The 13,879-nt window shown below is 34.8% G+C and overlaps 1 protein-coding gene across 11 annotated transcripts in view; it reads left to right on the top strand.

Moving 5' to 3' along the window:
- Tanc2 (tetratricopeptide repeat, ankyrin repeat and coiled-coil containing 2) overlaps positions 1 to 13,879 on the top strand; it is a 296,480-nt gene that overhangs the window by 106,243 nt on the left and 176,358 nt on the right. For 2 of the 11 annotated variants that reach the window (XM_076935621.1, XM_076935620.1), the window contains exon 1: positions 13,190 to 13,758. The exons of the other annotated variants lie outside the window; for them this stretch is intronic. The gene's annotated coding sequence lies outside the window, so the exon portion shown is untranslated. Of the gene's footprint in view, positions 1 to 13,189; positions 13,759 to 13,879 lie in introns of those variants that run through there. 11 annotated transcript variants of the gene reach the window in all.

The raw sequence follows: 13,879 nt of genomic DNA, 5'->3' as shown, positions 1-13,879 counted from the left end.
CTTGGTTTCCTGGTTTTGGTCTATATCATAAGGCTCAGTCATTCAACAAATAGTTTGTTTAGGACTATATGCTAGATACTACTCTAAGTAAGACATAGTGAAAAAGACAATGTCTTGCTTCAAGGTTTTTATATTTTTAGTTGTGAGGGATATTGATAAGAAATATATAACCACTGGATATGGCTTTACAAACCCAGAGGCAGGCAGATCTCTGTGCATATCAGGCAAGCCTGATTTACACAGTTCCAGGACAGCCAGTGCTACGTAGGCACTGTTTAAATAGGGGGCAGGGTTGGAGAATAACCCGTAACCAATAAGCAAATAATTTTAGGTAGAACAAGCATTATGAAGGTATGAAGTATGGAAAGATGTGCAGAGAAATTAGAGTAGAGATGAAGGATTTTTTTTCCTGTGGAATAATACAAAAGGAAGTAATGAGCAAGGTCTAGGGGAAAAGTTGTTTAATAGTGTCAGGGGAGAGGTGAATAGAAAATGTATTGAAGAAGCAGACAGAGGTTGGAAATTTTTTTCCTTGTAAGGAGCCTACTTTGATTGTAAGATCATAAGCAGAGGTGAGGTGGGGAGTAACACAGTCTGCTTCAACTTTTAATTGGATCTTGTTGGCAAGTGTGTGTTGGGAGCCGACTTGCAGCAGAAAGTGGCTATCAGCTTTGTAACCATCTCAAGCCATATACCCTGACATGAGACTTGTTTTTCAACAGCCTACAACAGCTGAGCACACTCTGATATCCCACATATTTTGTTTTGCTGTTTACTGCCCCCAGCTGCAAGGTGCACATGGTATCCAAGCCTGCAAGGCATGCGGTTCACGTGCTATCCACGCCATCCACGCCTGTAATGCTTACGTCATATCCACACCTGCAAGGCACATGGCAAAAGCCTATAAATACCCCAGATTTTCCTTCAATAGAGAGAATACAGGAGACAATGACAAGAGGAGACAATGAGAGACACAATAAACAAGACTTAAGACTTGATCAGACCCTCTGTCTTGTCTCCATTTTTCGAGTCGCCTGCCCCACTCTCTCTCTCGCTAGACCCAGACCTGCAGAACAGAGCAGGCCCCTTACAAGTGTGGAGAGCATAGAGTGAACATTCATTCTGTTGGTCAACCTTGGAGGAATGGGTTCCTTCTTGGTACTACACGAGTCCCAGGGATTGAATTCAGGTCATCAGGCTTGTCAACAAGTGCCTTTATCCACTGAGCTGTCTCATCAGCCCTCTTCAGTCATCTTTTACATGTTTTGCTAAGCTTTAATAGTCCTCAGTTTCAAACAAGTTGAGTAATTTTGAAATCATTGTAAGATACTACAGAGGATTATCCTTTTTGTGTCATTTTGGGGCAGCTTTTGTATTCAACATATTTTTATGTTAGTTTGTTAGCATATGTATATGTGAAGAAAACCTTTTTGCAGAAAGACCTGTTGCATATTCAGTATTTTGACTTTTTTACCAAAACTTTAAAAGACACAATGACTTAGAGCTTGAAAGTAGATTTAAAACATATAGATGCATTTTTTTTTTTTTTTTTTTTTGATATTCAGAACCAACAAAAGCAGCTGAGACACAGACTCAGTGGTAAGACTGCTTAAGTTTGTCTTCCAAGTCTGATTAAGTTATTACATCTCTTGTATTCTTCTCTACAACGGGGATGTACTTGTATCTTCTGGTGATGCATTGGTTATCACTTAAAACCATGTTTGGTAAATCTTAGGTACTCAGTGTTAGCTGTCATTATTGAAACAAGATTGTTTTAAATTTGGTGAGAATTTTTGAAGATTGTTTTTCGTATTAGATGCCAGATGGAACTTTATATTTTTGAGGAACTGAATGTAGTGAATTATGCACATAATCCCAGCACTAAAGAAGTTGATGCAGGATCATGAGTTAGGGCCAGTCTAGGCTATATAGAGTCAGCTCTAGGCCAGCTTGGATTACATTGAGAGATTCAGTCAGTTAACAAATTTTATTTATTTTGAAATAATATTTTTAGTGAATAATGGAAAATGATAGCAATGTACACTTGAATATCTTCTGTGCGGCATATGTTTTATTACTATAGTTTCACATATATCTTTATTTTACAAATAAGTAAACTAAGTTACAGAGTGGTACATGATTGTTAAATTGAAAATTTGCCTAAAATAATACAGCTAGCAAGTGGTCTTTCACTAACAAGAAAATTGAGCATTAGAGAAATTAAATACTTGCCTTCTGCATTTGTATCTTATTTACTTTTTTGTTGTTGTTTCTAAGGACAGAAGATGGAGTCAAATGGTTTAAATGGTAAATGAAAACTAGAAGACCTAAAAGTTGAATAGAAACCACAGTTGAGTTGGTTAGTTGTGTATTGCTATGTAATGGGAGAGATGTGGAAGAGTGTGCAGAAACATGCTGTTGGCCCTAACTAGTGCCAGACTTTTATTTATTACTCCTTCCTAGATGTCTTAGTTGTATCACAAAGACTTGGTATTTCTTTTTTTTTTTTTCTGTATTTTCTTCCCCACCCCCATTGGATATTTTCTTTATTTACATTTCAAATATTATCCCCTTTCCTGGTTCCCTCCACCCAATAAACACCTTATTCCATCCCCCTCCCCTGCTTCTATGAGGGTGTTCTACCACCTACCCACACACTCCCGCCTTCCCACCCTCACATTCCCCCATACTGGGGCACTGAGCCTTCACAGGACCAAGGGCCTTTTCTCCCATTGATACCCAAGAAGGCCATCCTCTGTATTTCTTAATCTATAGATGTTAAGAGTGCATTGATTCACTCCTATATTGTTTATGTCACCTATCCTAGTGTGTATAAACATCGATACAAACAATTTTATGACACTTACCTATATCCTAGTGTATATAAACATCAATACAAACAACTTTATATTGAATTTTACAAATAAACTTGAATGAGTTTGAAAATGTATGCTTATTTACATATATAGTATTGTGTGCATAGCAAAATGAAAATCTGCTTATCAATCATATAAATCCATGTGTGTTATAAATTGATGTATATGTAAGTGTAAAGACAGGAGTTGGGTTATGGTAGAGACATGAAGCTACTACTCAAAAGTGGGAGAATAATGACATAGATTAGTTCATGCCCTTTTTATATGTTTATAATTTTTACCCTCTGGGAAATTGAAAACCTTTGGGGTGGTTTAACAGATTTACCATGTAATCTTGCTTAAATTTATTTAAAAATTGCTGTACTTCAGTTCCTTTGTTTGTTTGTTTGTTTGTTTGTTTGTTTGTTAAAAAAAAAAAGGACAGTAGCATTGATAGTAGCATAGAAGAGGAGAAATACAGGAGTACCTGTAAGCCTTGTGAGTTGGTATCTGGCCTAGAGTAGGTAATAAAATGCTTGCCACAACTTTTAGTGTCTAAGAGGTTTGAGAATTGGGTTTCTATCATCTGTATTAACTCTGTATTCTGGGCTTTTAGAATGTAACCCTCAAGTCACCTTTGAATGACCTTTTCACTTTCTTGATGCTTAATCTTCAGAGACTATCATCAAATAGATTAAGCAGTGCAATGTAGATGGTAGGTTATAATCTAATTTTGGTAAGCTTCTGCATCTGAAATACTGGCTATAGACAAAATACAGTTTGTGTCATGGATCAAATGGAAATATTCACTTATTTTAGAGACTTTCTACAAGAACCACTGCAGAGCTCTTTTGACATTAGTCTACATTATCTGACATGTGTTCATTGACAGTTTGCCTCATAGTTTTGGGGAACATTGGAATTCAAGATGTACGAGTGTGAATTTTATTAGGATTGATGTGAACATTAAATATGATTTGTTAGAGATACCTTCTATCACATACTAAGTATTGACTAAGTGCTAGTTTTCTCTTTTTATGTTGGATAAATATGGAAATGTAGCTATGTCTCATAGGCATTCTAAGAAAATTACTGAAGACTTAATTTGAAAATATAAAAGGTCTACACATGTTATTAGTCTATACAGTCTGATTTACTAGATATAATCATTCTATAGCATATGAGTACATAATTTGAATTTTAGAAACAATGTTGACATTCTAGGTGCCTTATAGATTTCTTTTGTCAGGAAGAAGGGCAGAGACTTACATAATCTCAAACTAACCTAAAGCTCATTATGTAGCTGAGGCTAGTTTTAAATGCCTGATCCTCCTGCTTTTACCTTCCTGTTGCTTGGATTAAAGGCATAAGCCTCACTGAGTCCAGCCTAGTGAATTTAAAAATGTAATGGGCATGCATACTAGTCTAAGTTCTATCACTAACAACTGTTAAGTTCTCACTTTTATAACATTAAATGAGGAAATAAATATATGAATACTTTTTAAGATCTTTGGAATAAGAAGGTTCACCTGCTATAAATCCTAAGGTTAATTCAGTGATAGGAACAGCAAACAGAAACTATTTCTGGACCTTCGGAGATTATTTACTTAGTCCTCCAATACTAAAAATAGAGAATGTTAGTGAATTGTTCCTTCCTTCACTATAAATAATTTTAGTTTTCATGAGTCAGCATTATTAAACAAACCAGAACCAAATGGATAAGAAGTATGACCACCATAGGCAAAGAACTTGGATGTTTGTTAGCTGATGAATGTAAGAGAATGTGTTAAAGCCATATTGTTTGACAATAAAAATAATTTATTTTTCTATGCTGCAACGTGGATGAAAATTCATTGTAAATTCATTCTAAATAAAATAATCCAGCCACAGAAGTTCATATAATCATTTGTGAAATTCTAATTTATGAAGTGCCATGAGTAGTCAGAGCTATGGATGAGCCATTCAAATTCACTTTGAATAAAAGAAGCTAGTCACAAAAGGTGATATGAGAAATTGTAAGATTCTAGCTTATGAAGTGTCATAAATAGAGACTGAACATTTAGCAGTTTTTTAGGACTGAAGGGACAAGTATGTAAAGTTAGTTCTGAGGATGTGAGTTTAATTCTGGGTGATAAATGTTATAAGTATAGATTATGGTAATAGTTACTCAAGCCTGTGAATATACAAAGCCTATTTTCAGTGGACAGATGAATTTCATGGTATGCGAATTATATCTCTGTAAAGATGTTTTTTAAAGCACTGTCTATTGCAAAGATTGTTAATGACAAAAAGGAAAATTGATGATTTTACATTTAAGATAGATTTCATGCCTCAAAATTAATCACTCAATGGATAACAAATATGGAGAATTTGAATAATGCAGTTAATCATTCAGCTAAGTATAGAATTTTGTATATGGAAAATGCCCTTTTTAAAAACAACATTGAACTGTTTTCTAAGTATTGATCATATATTTAGTTGTAGCAAAGTCTGTTTTTCAGTGAAAGTGAAAATAAAAATGAAATCTAACAACTAAAAATAAGGAATAATACTTTTTTCTGCTTGCAAAGTTTTAAAATTTTTTAAAATAACTTTTGAGTTAAAAATAGAAATCAAACTTTTTTTAAAACCTAGGAGTTTAGTGTATGGTATATTAGAAGTTAGAAAGTATTCCCATTAGGCTAAGTTATTACCTTGAATATTTTATCGGCAAATAAGAAAATCATTAAAGTAAATTAGTTAAGCATTTAACAACAACATAAGGAGATAAAATAAGGAAGAGTAAACAGAAAAAGAGTTGTCAACAAATAGAAAACTGAAATGAATAAAATAATTAAAAACATTACTTGACTACTAATAAAATGTTATTTCTTAGTCAAGATTAAGAAAATAGAACCTTTAAGAGGAATGTTAAATTTACAATATAAATGTAAGCAGGAAAGAAAGTAGATAACATGCAGCTTTAAAAAAGCAAAAAAAGAGAAATGAATTAGCCACTAATAATAATACTTATGAGAATAGAGTGTACAAGTTTAGAGCACAACATCAAAAATGAAAGAAAATAATATAAAATTGACAACTAGCAAACTTATAACAACTAGCCTAATAACCAGAAAATCAAATATGCCTGCAGTCAGCAAGCCAAAGGATTATACGGGTAGGTTTTAACTAAATCTCTTTTTTTTTTTAAATTAAAACCTTGTAAATTTAATTTTTAAATTTACTCCAGAATGATTGAAGTTCATTGCTTTTTAGCCATTATTTGTTTATTCAAATGTGAAATTTATTTATTTATTTCCTGATATACATGTTATCTTGCTTGATCCATAAAGTCCTCTGTAAGGCAAAAATAATAAGTACAAGAAGATAACATTCTCAGAATAAGCAAATGACTTGACCACATTCGTATAGTACATTAGCAGAGATTCACCCCAAGAATATTCGACTTCAAAGTTTTCCCATGAAAAACAACATTATGCTTCAAGCAACAAACAGAAAATACTCGATTCTTATATCAAGTTGACAGAATAAAATTTGAGACCCTTATGTCAAGTTTAACAACAAAATAAAGAATTATTTTGCATGTTTACATAATATACACTCTCACAAAAGACAACCTTGCACAAAGGCCATCCCAACCACACCCCATGCTCCATACAGATACTTCTCTAAGAGCTATATGTCCAAACGATGTTACAACATGGCTATAAAGTCTTTATAAAAGAAGAATGATCACTAGGAGTTGATATCTGTTTGCTACTAATCTTTATGAGTTATCTATAATGAGGCAGAGTTATAGCTTAGAACTCCAGACCCAAAAGAATTGTATATAATTAAGAAACTTGTTGAACAAAACTATGGATCAGAATTATATATATTTGTGCTGGCAGAAATGGTTTAACAGCTAAGGGTGGTTGCTGTGAACCCCCTGACCTACGTTTGATCCCTGAGACCAATATGGTAGAATGTGCTATGACATGCACAGCTTAGGTGTGGAAACCTGACTGGTGTGGCAATTGAATGAAAAAAGGATAGTCTTGGGTCTGAAGAGGTGGTTCAGATCCTGAGTTCAGTTCTCAGCAATCACATAGTTGCTCATAACAGGATCTGATGTCCTCTTCTGGCATGCAGGTGTACATGCAGACAGAGCACTCGTGTACATAAAATAATTTCTTTTAAAAAAAGGATAGACTCACAGACACACACACACACAGAGCATGTTTAGTAGGTACAGCACAGTGGGGAGGAGTTAGCTAGTCTCTATAAGAGATGTCTCAACACTGTGCCCATGTCAAACAATTCGCATTCACTGAGAAGCTCAGCTGTTCTTTACATATTTTCACTTAAGGTTTCCGGGGCTCAAGAACCAATTTCCACAAATTATCCCGACTCCCACGCTCACTGTCTAGGTATATTGGCTTCTTTGGAGCTTCTGTTGGTGCATATGTAAAGAAAAGATGACAGTACCTTAGGCTGAGAGAACTACAGTAGTATCTGTAAAGAGTTCCTCTCCGTGCCAATTGCTTACTGCAGTTTGGGGGTTACTTATTTGTAAAATAACATCATATTTTTTCTACTTGAGAGTCTGTAACATTCAGTGCCATGACTGTGGATGTAACTTATTATTTAAAATAAGTATCTTTTCTTGCCATTTTATATAAATGACTATATATGTTTTGAGGGAAGTTTTTAACTTAACTCTGATAAATTCATTTTTATTTGAAATTTTAATTCACTTAAATTAATAAGTAGATTTGAAAGCTAAACTCTTTCAAAATGTAAATGTGTAAGGAGAGGGAGATACAATAAAAGAAATCCGACTAGGTAGGAAAGTTGTCTATCACTCAGTCACAGAATTCCGTGTGTTCATCTTTTATCAGTGTGACTGTCCTAAGAGGCAGATATAATTTTGTAACATGGCAAATACCAGGAAGATTACAGGAAACTGGAATTCCCTCATTCCTCTGTGATCTTCCTCATAAACTTCACTACAGTTTTCTGTGATGGTTACTAGAAATCTGTCCTTACACTTCATTAACCCTGTCCTTTCTACTTGCTTTATGTTCGCCTGCTGTAGCGTGTGAGCTTCAGAATAAATATGGAACATAAGAACTAAGTGTTGTCCGCCATTAGAAATTCGTCTAATTCACACACTATCAATATCACAAAGGGCAAACAAATATCTATAATTTAGAAGAAATCCTTATCTTTCAAACATTGAGCCAGAAACCCAGTAGCATACACTATGTAGTCCAAGATCCCCAGTGTGTGTGTGTGTGTGTGTGTGTGTGTGTGTGTGTGTGTGTGTGTGTGTGTATCAGAGGAATGCAAGGTCTGGTCTCAACAAGAGAAGACACACCAAACCATTGACAGACTTGAGGTCCCAGGGATTGGGGAGGAATGACAGGATGTTGTGGTGTGGGTGTGATTGTAGGGACATCCTCATGGAGATATTGGAGTAGTAATGGGATGAGGAACTGTCAGAAGGCAGAATGGGAGGGTGATAATGACTGGACTTTAAAAAAAATTAAAAATTAAAAAAAAAATGCCATCCTGGTTGTTTGAAATATGTCTTTTAAATTTCCAAGGATACACCCCCTTAATCATGCCACAATCTAAATTGGCTATAATCATATCCATTGATTATAATGTGACCTAGATAACATAACAAGAAAGTGCCTTCCTCTTTTCCTGCACACTAGTCTGGATACCATATAAGGGAACAAGTACTAATGTTACCCTGGAAATAAAAATCATTTTACACTTAGACTTACTTTCTAAAATAGAAGAGAAATGATTCAGTTGTCACTAATATAGAGCTTGATCCACTCATATGACCTTTCTGTTTACAAGTGAGCCAAGCCAACAGAGAAGTAAGGAAACACTGAACTCCATGATGACATTGGAAGATGTGTGTTCCTGAGGGCTATATAAATTGTAAGAATATCATAGTCCCCATGGCCATTCTACTTCAGTGTTCACCTATGGAGAGACTAACATGGTCATGACATCCAGTCTGAAGTGTAGAAGAGGGTTTTCCCCAATTTGATGTAACACAACTACATCAACCTTCCACTAGTATATCTTGAGTGCTTTAATTCATAACTTCCTTTGTTCTATTATTGTAAAAAAAAAGCCACAATGACACTGTTATTTTATAAAAGCCTGATGTATAGTAATCTAATCTGTTTTATTAAGTCATAAGCACTGACATTTGCCTGCAGAATAAAGGTTTTGTTTTTTTTTTTTTTATTTTGAATCTGAAAAAAAAGAAGAAATCCTTAGTGGTCTCTAAACAAGCAGTAAGTTATAATGTGGGGTGGTGTAAGGCTTAGCAACAATTATATACTTGGTTTATAATAGATATTTTATAGTACTAAGCCAAATCAACAAGCTCAGCATTTCTGAGAACAGCAAACACATCTCATAAAGGTGTGTCCCTCTGAGCAGAGCTTCACAGACTTTCATTCAGCTGCTCTGTATTATAAATATACCATTCTTGTCCCAAATGTTGACCATTCTTCCATGTTGTTAGATGAATTTTAAAAATCACAAGACATTGCCATTAGCACATTTTCTATAAACATGTGGATGATTATTTTGTTTAAATAATCTAGTAAGTGCTTTGAATTATAATGGAGTTAGTTGGACAACAGTGTTTTCCTTGTTTTTGACAAAAGTCTGTGTTTCTGGTTTCTGAAAGTGATTTTTTTTTTAAATGTGTCCATATTGTTTGGTATGTTTTCCAAATACAGATTTGTTTAATGAAACAAGTAAAATGAGAAAATGTATATTTGATATGTGTACATCAGTATGCACTTTTTTAAGTTGATTTTTTTTGAGAATTTCAAGAGTACTGTATTTTCACATACACCTCCCACTCTGCCTCCAACTCCTCTGGGTTCTTATCTCCCATTCTCTCACAAATTTTGGCCTCTTCAATAATTATAACTGTTAATATATAGGTATGTATACAACATACTGAGCCCATTTAGGGTTCTTATGTACATACATTCATGGCTGACCACTTGGGATTGGAAATGTATTAGAACTTACTGATAAAAACATTCAAGAAGAGCCCTTATGAGCTAGTGATCTTTTGTAATTATTGTAATTATAATGTAAAGTTAGCATCACACATTTGGAAACATTTTATCCCGGCAACATATAAAGTGAAAGCGGAGCACAGTGAGTCTTCAGAAATCCCTTAAACATTATTCATGATACTCATTAAACAAAAACATTACTTCTCAGAATGTGCAGCCCAAAAAGTTTATCCTTCAAAGATGAAAGTAATCTTCAAAAATATTCCAATGTGTAGGTAATCATGTTCTATGATTTTTAAGTAATATAGACTTCTGTGTATGAGGTTGTTGGAGATTAAAACCAAAGCCTTACACTTGCTAGGAATACACCCTACTTTTGAGCATACTTCTTTCTCTTCTTTATGTGTCATCTCTGTTGTGAGTTGAAGTCCTGTCTGGAGCTGCAGCTATTCATAGGAAAGGTGTAGGCCCACATAGAAATCTGACCAAAACTTGAATTACTGTAACAATTCAAGTAGAACTGATACTTTCTCTGTGAGAGTGGAGAGAGAGATCATACATTCATCTGATCTCAGTACTTGCCTTGGGTCACTGGGAGAAAGCTTATAATGGGGAAGACTGTAAAGAGAATAGGCATGAAAAGAAGAAAGAATTTCATGTAAATTTTAGGTTCATTTAGTCACAAGGGAGTTAGAAATTAGTAGTTAAGAGATTACTCCTTAAATCTCTTTATGCTTTAAGTTAAATGAATTATTTTAAGCAAACCAAACCTATAATTTGTCTTTTTATGTATCTCTAACATATCCTCATCTTTTGGCTCTTACTGAGCAGAAACATGGTGGAAAATTATTTTGGCATCCACAGTGTTTGTTTCAGAGCTATTTCTGAAATCTAGCTAATGCATGGATCATCTCAACTTGGTTTGGAGAGTGACATTTTATGAGAAAAACTTGTTCCTTGACACCAAGTAAATTGTTGACAACTAAAGAGACAAGTAAAGTTATAACTAAAGAGAATTTTCCTCAAAAAAGGGGGGAAACATGTTAATACTTGATTTTAAAGTCTTGCTACATAGAAGAAATTAGACTACAGCAGAGACACAGAACCAAGTAATTGCATTGCAAAAATTTCAAGTCAAAACATGAACACTAAACTTTTCACTTGTCCTTACAGTTTCTAGTTAGGTAAAGTAAAAAGTAGTTGAAGATTATCTGAAGCAAGTTCCTTTTTTTTGCATGTTTGTTAAGTACTATCATTCTGTGGAATCTGCTTTTCTTTCTCACTGTTACCATTTTCTAAGATATGCATGTCATGCCAGGTTATAGAATTATATTTTTGTACTTACCTTAAATGCTCTTTTAACTATATTCTAAGGCCTCTCCATCTACTATAATATATAAATAGCCACTGTGACAATTATGTACAATATGATTATAAATGACTATCGAGTCAGATATGAAAACTAGCCTAGAAATGCAAGTACTATGGGATAACCCTAATTGTGGGTACATAAGAGGGTAAGACAAAATTATCTGTAAGTTGAAAACCAGCCTGGGCAATGTAGTGACAGTAAATGTCTTTCAGTCTGTCTCTGTCCCTCTTTTTCTCCCTTTTCCCCACCTCTCTCTATCCTTCTCCCTTCCTCCCCCTCCTTCTCTCCCTCTCTCTCCTCCCTGTCCCTCTCCTATCCACCGCTACCCCCATACCTCAAAACACCAAAAATATCTATTCTGGAAGATGTTTAACTGTTGGTTGAAGTCTACTAAAACTTATTTCTCCTTTTTTAGCTTTTATTATTTTTCTTAACTAGGTATTTTTAGATAAAAACACTTGCTTGTCAAGTCTTGGCATTGCATTGCTTCATTCTGTTTATATCTTTTATTCTGTGACCACAATAACTTTAGGAAGAAGGTGGAAAATGTTATTACACATACTTTACTGATGATGAATCTAAGGATGGGAGTGGTTGGGTTACCCATGGTGATGTCTGATAAGTAACCAAATTCATATTACAATTAGTCAGCTGACTAGTCAAGTGCATGTGGTTTGTACTGCATTGCAGTCTTTTTGGTCATATTTAATGTGGTGGCCATAATTTCTAGAAATTAATGCATCAGGAATCTTTGACAGCAATAAATATTTTATACTAGAATTTTTATCATAGTGCTGTCTGTAAAAGAAAACAATAATGCATTAATTTTCATAATTATTTTGCTCTACATTGTATCTGAACCTTTCATTAAATGAGTGATGATGGAAAAGAAATAGACATTATTTTGAAAAAAGAATGACTTAATATATAATCATCTTATCTATATAGATGAAATAGATTGGCACCAATGGGCTCTCCTCTGGAATCTAATGAGATTTTATTTCCCCCCTCCCCCCCCCCCCCCCGAGCTTAGTTCAGGGCCATACCTAGAGTACTGCAGAGGAGAATACATTTTAGCAATCCATACATATATCAACACCATTCTTAGTCCTTCTTCCATAAGTCCTTTTGGAAGCTATCATACAGTTCACTGGAGAGGAAGGAATTCTGGATTTTTGAGAGGCAAGAAAAAACTACACAGAAAAAGTTTTTTTCAGGCTAAATAGTGAGGCCTTCAGATGTATGGGATAGAACAGTAACCATATCACATCAAAATGATGCAAAATTTCTTTGTGAATGAAGGCAGTAAACATCTTTAGTGAAGTCAGTATCTCTGAACCTTCCAGTATGTAAAAGGAAACCAGTAGCATACCTCTCTTTAAAACTTGTGTCATTGCTATTTTATGAGCCAGCCTGTCGATGATGCTGCAGTTTTGGTGTACCTGATGTACACCATCTAAATGAAAGAATTTAATCTGAATATATCTGAGTATTTAAAAATAACTTTTTTTTGTCTTTAGAGTCTAGATAATTCTTATATTGTAGCAATATATCAGTGTCTAATTTTAAAATCTATCTCATATATTATGAAGATACTGGAGATTTATATATTAGCTTGCCAAAGTACTATCTATATTGATCCTTTAAATTGCCTTATTAGAGTTTTTCTTTTGGCATTGTTTACATAGTTGCTGTATTTTACAATATGCATCTACACAGCTCAGAGTCAGAAATTCAAGAGTAAAACCTAAAGAGGAATCAGAGGAGCTTGTAGCTTTAAAACACGAGATGCTTACAGCCTTTTAATATAAATTGTTCCCAGAATCCATGCCACAGCTCCTTCTATGGTGCTGCTTTTTTTTTTCTCTTTCTTTCGGTTGCTATGACAACGGCAGCACTGCGCCATTCATCAGCTTTGGACCTAGGCTGCACTGTTAGCCTTCCGTGTTACTCCTGAATGTTAAGAACATCCGTGAATCATTCACTCTGGTTAACGCTGCGCCATTAGAAACCTCAGAACCAGTTCTTCAGCAATTTTCTCTAGCAGAAGAGTAAACTAAACTGCGCCACAGAGGAAACCTGTATAAAAATATTTGTCTCAAATGGGATTGTACAATCTGCATTTGCTGCAGTATTCTGAAAAAAATAACTTCATGTCAAGCAACCTACTGAAAGGAGCTCATCTTTATGTTTTTTGAAGTCATTAGATGTTCAAAACAAGTATAGCAGTACTTGCTTGTGTGGATACAAAAAGAAGCAGGTGATGTTGTTAGGGGCTCTATGCCCCTTTGGGAGCATCTCTTGTGCATTGGGACCGTAATCAACATCTGGTAGAAGTGTCACCTGTAAGGCATAGTAAGTTCTTGGCAGTGAGAAGAGCTGGCTGGAGAAGATTAAAGTGTGGATCATTGCTAATGTGTCAGCACCAACGACATGGCCAGTGAGTAAGCCTGGAAATGGGAAGCAAACTGCAGAGAATTGACAGGTGAGGAAGGAAGAGGAAAGGCTGTGAGTATGATAAGCAGAATATTTGTGTGTTCCGTGGTTTCTGAGCTTTAAGGCCTACTTTGAGATTTGTAGGAAAAGAAATGCGGCTTAAAAGACTC

Source organism: Arvicanthis niloticus, chromosome 6, assembly GCF_011762505.2.
Source record: "Arvicanthis niloticus isolate mArvNil1 chromosome 6, mArvNil1.pat.X, whole genome shotgun sequence".
NCBI lineage: Eukaryota > Metazoa > Chordata > Mammalia > Rodentia > Muridae > Arvicanthis > Arvicanthis niloticus.
The sequence above is the reverse complement of the archived record's forward strand: the minus strand, read 5'-3'. Positions and strand labels throughout refer to the sequence as shown.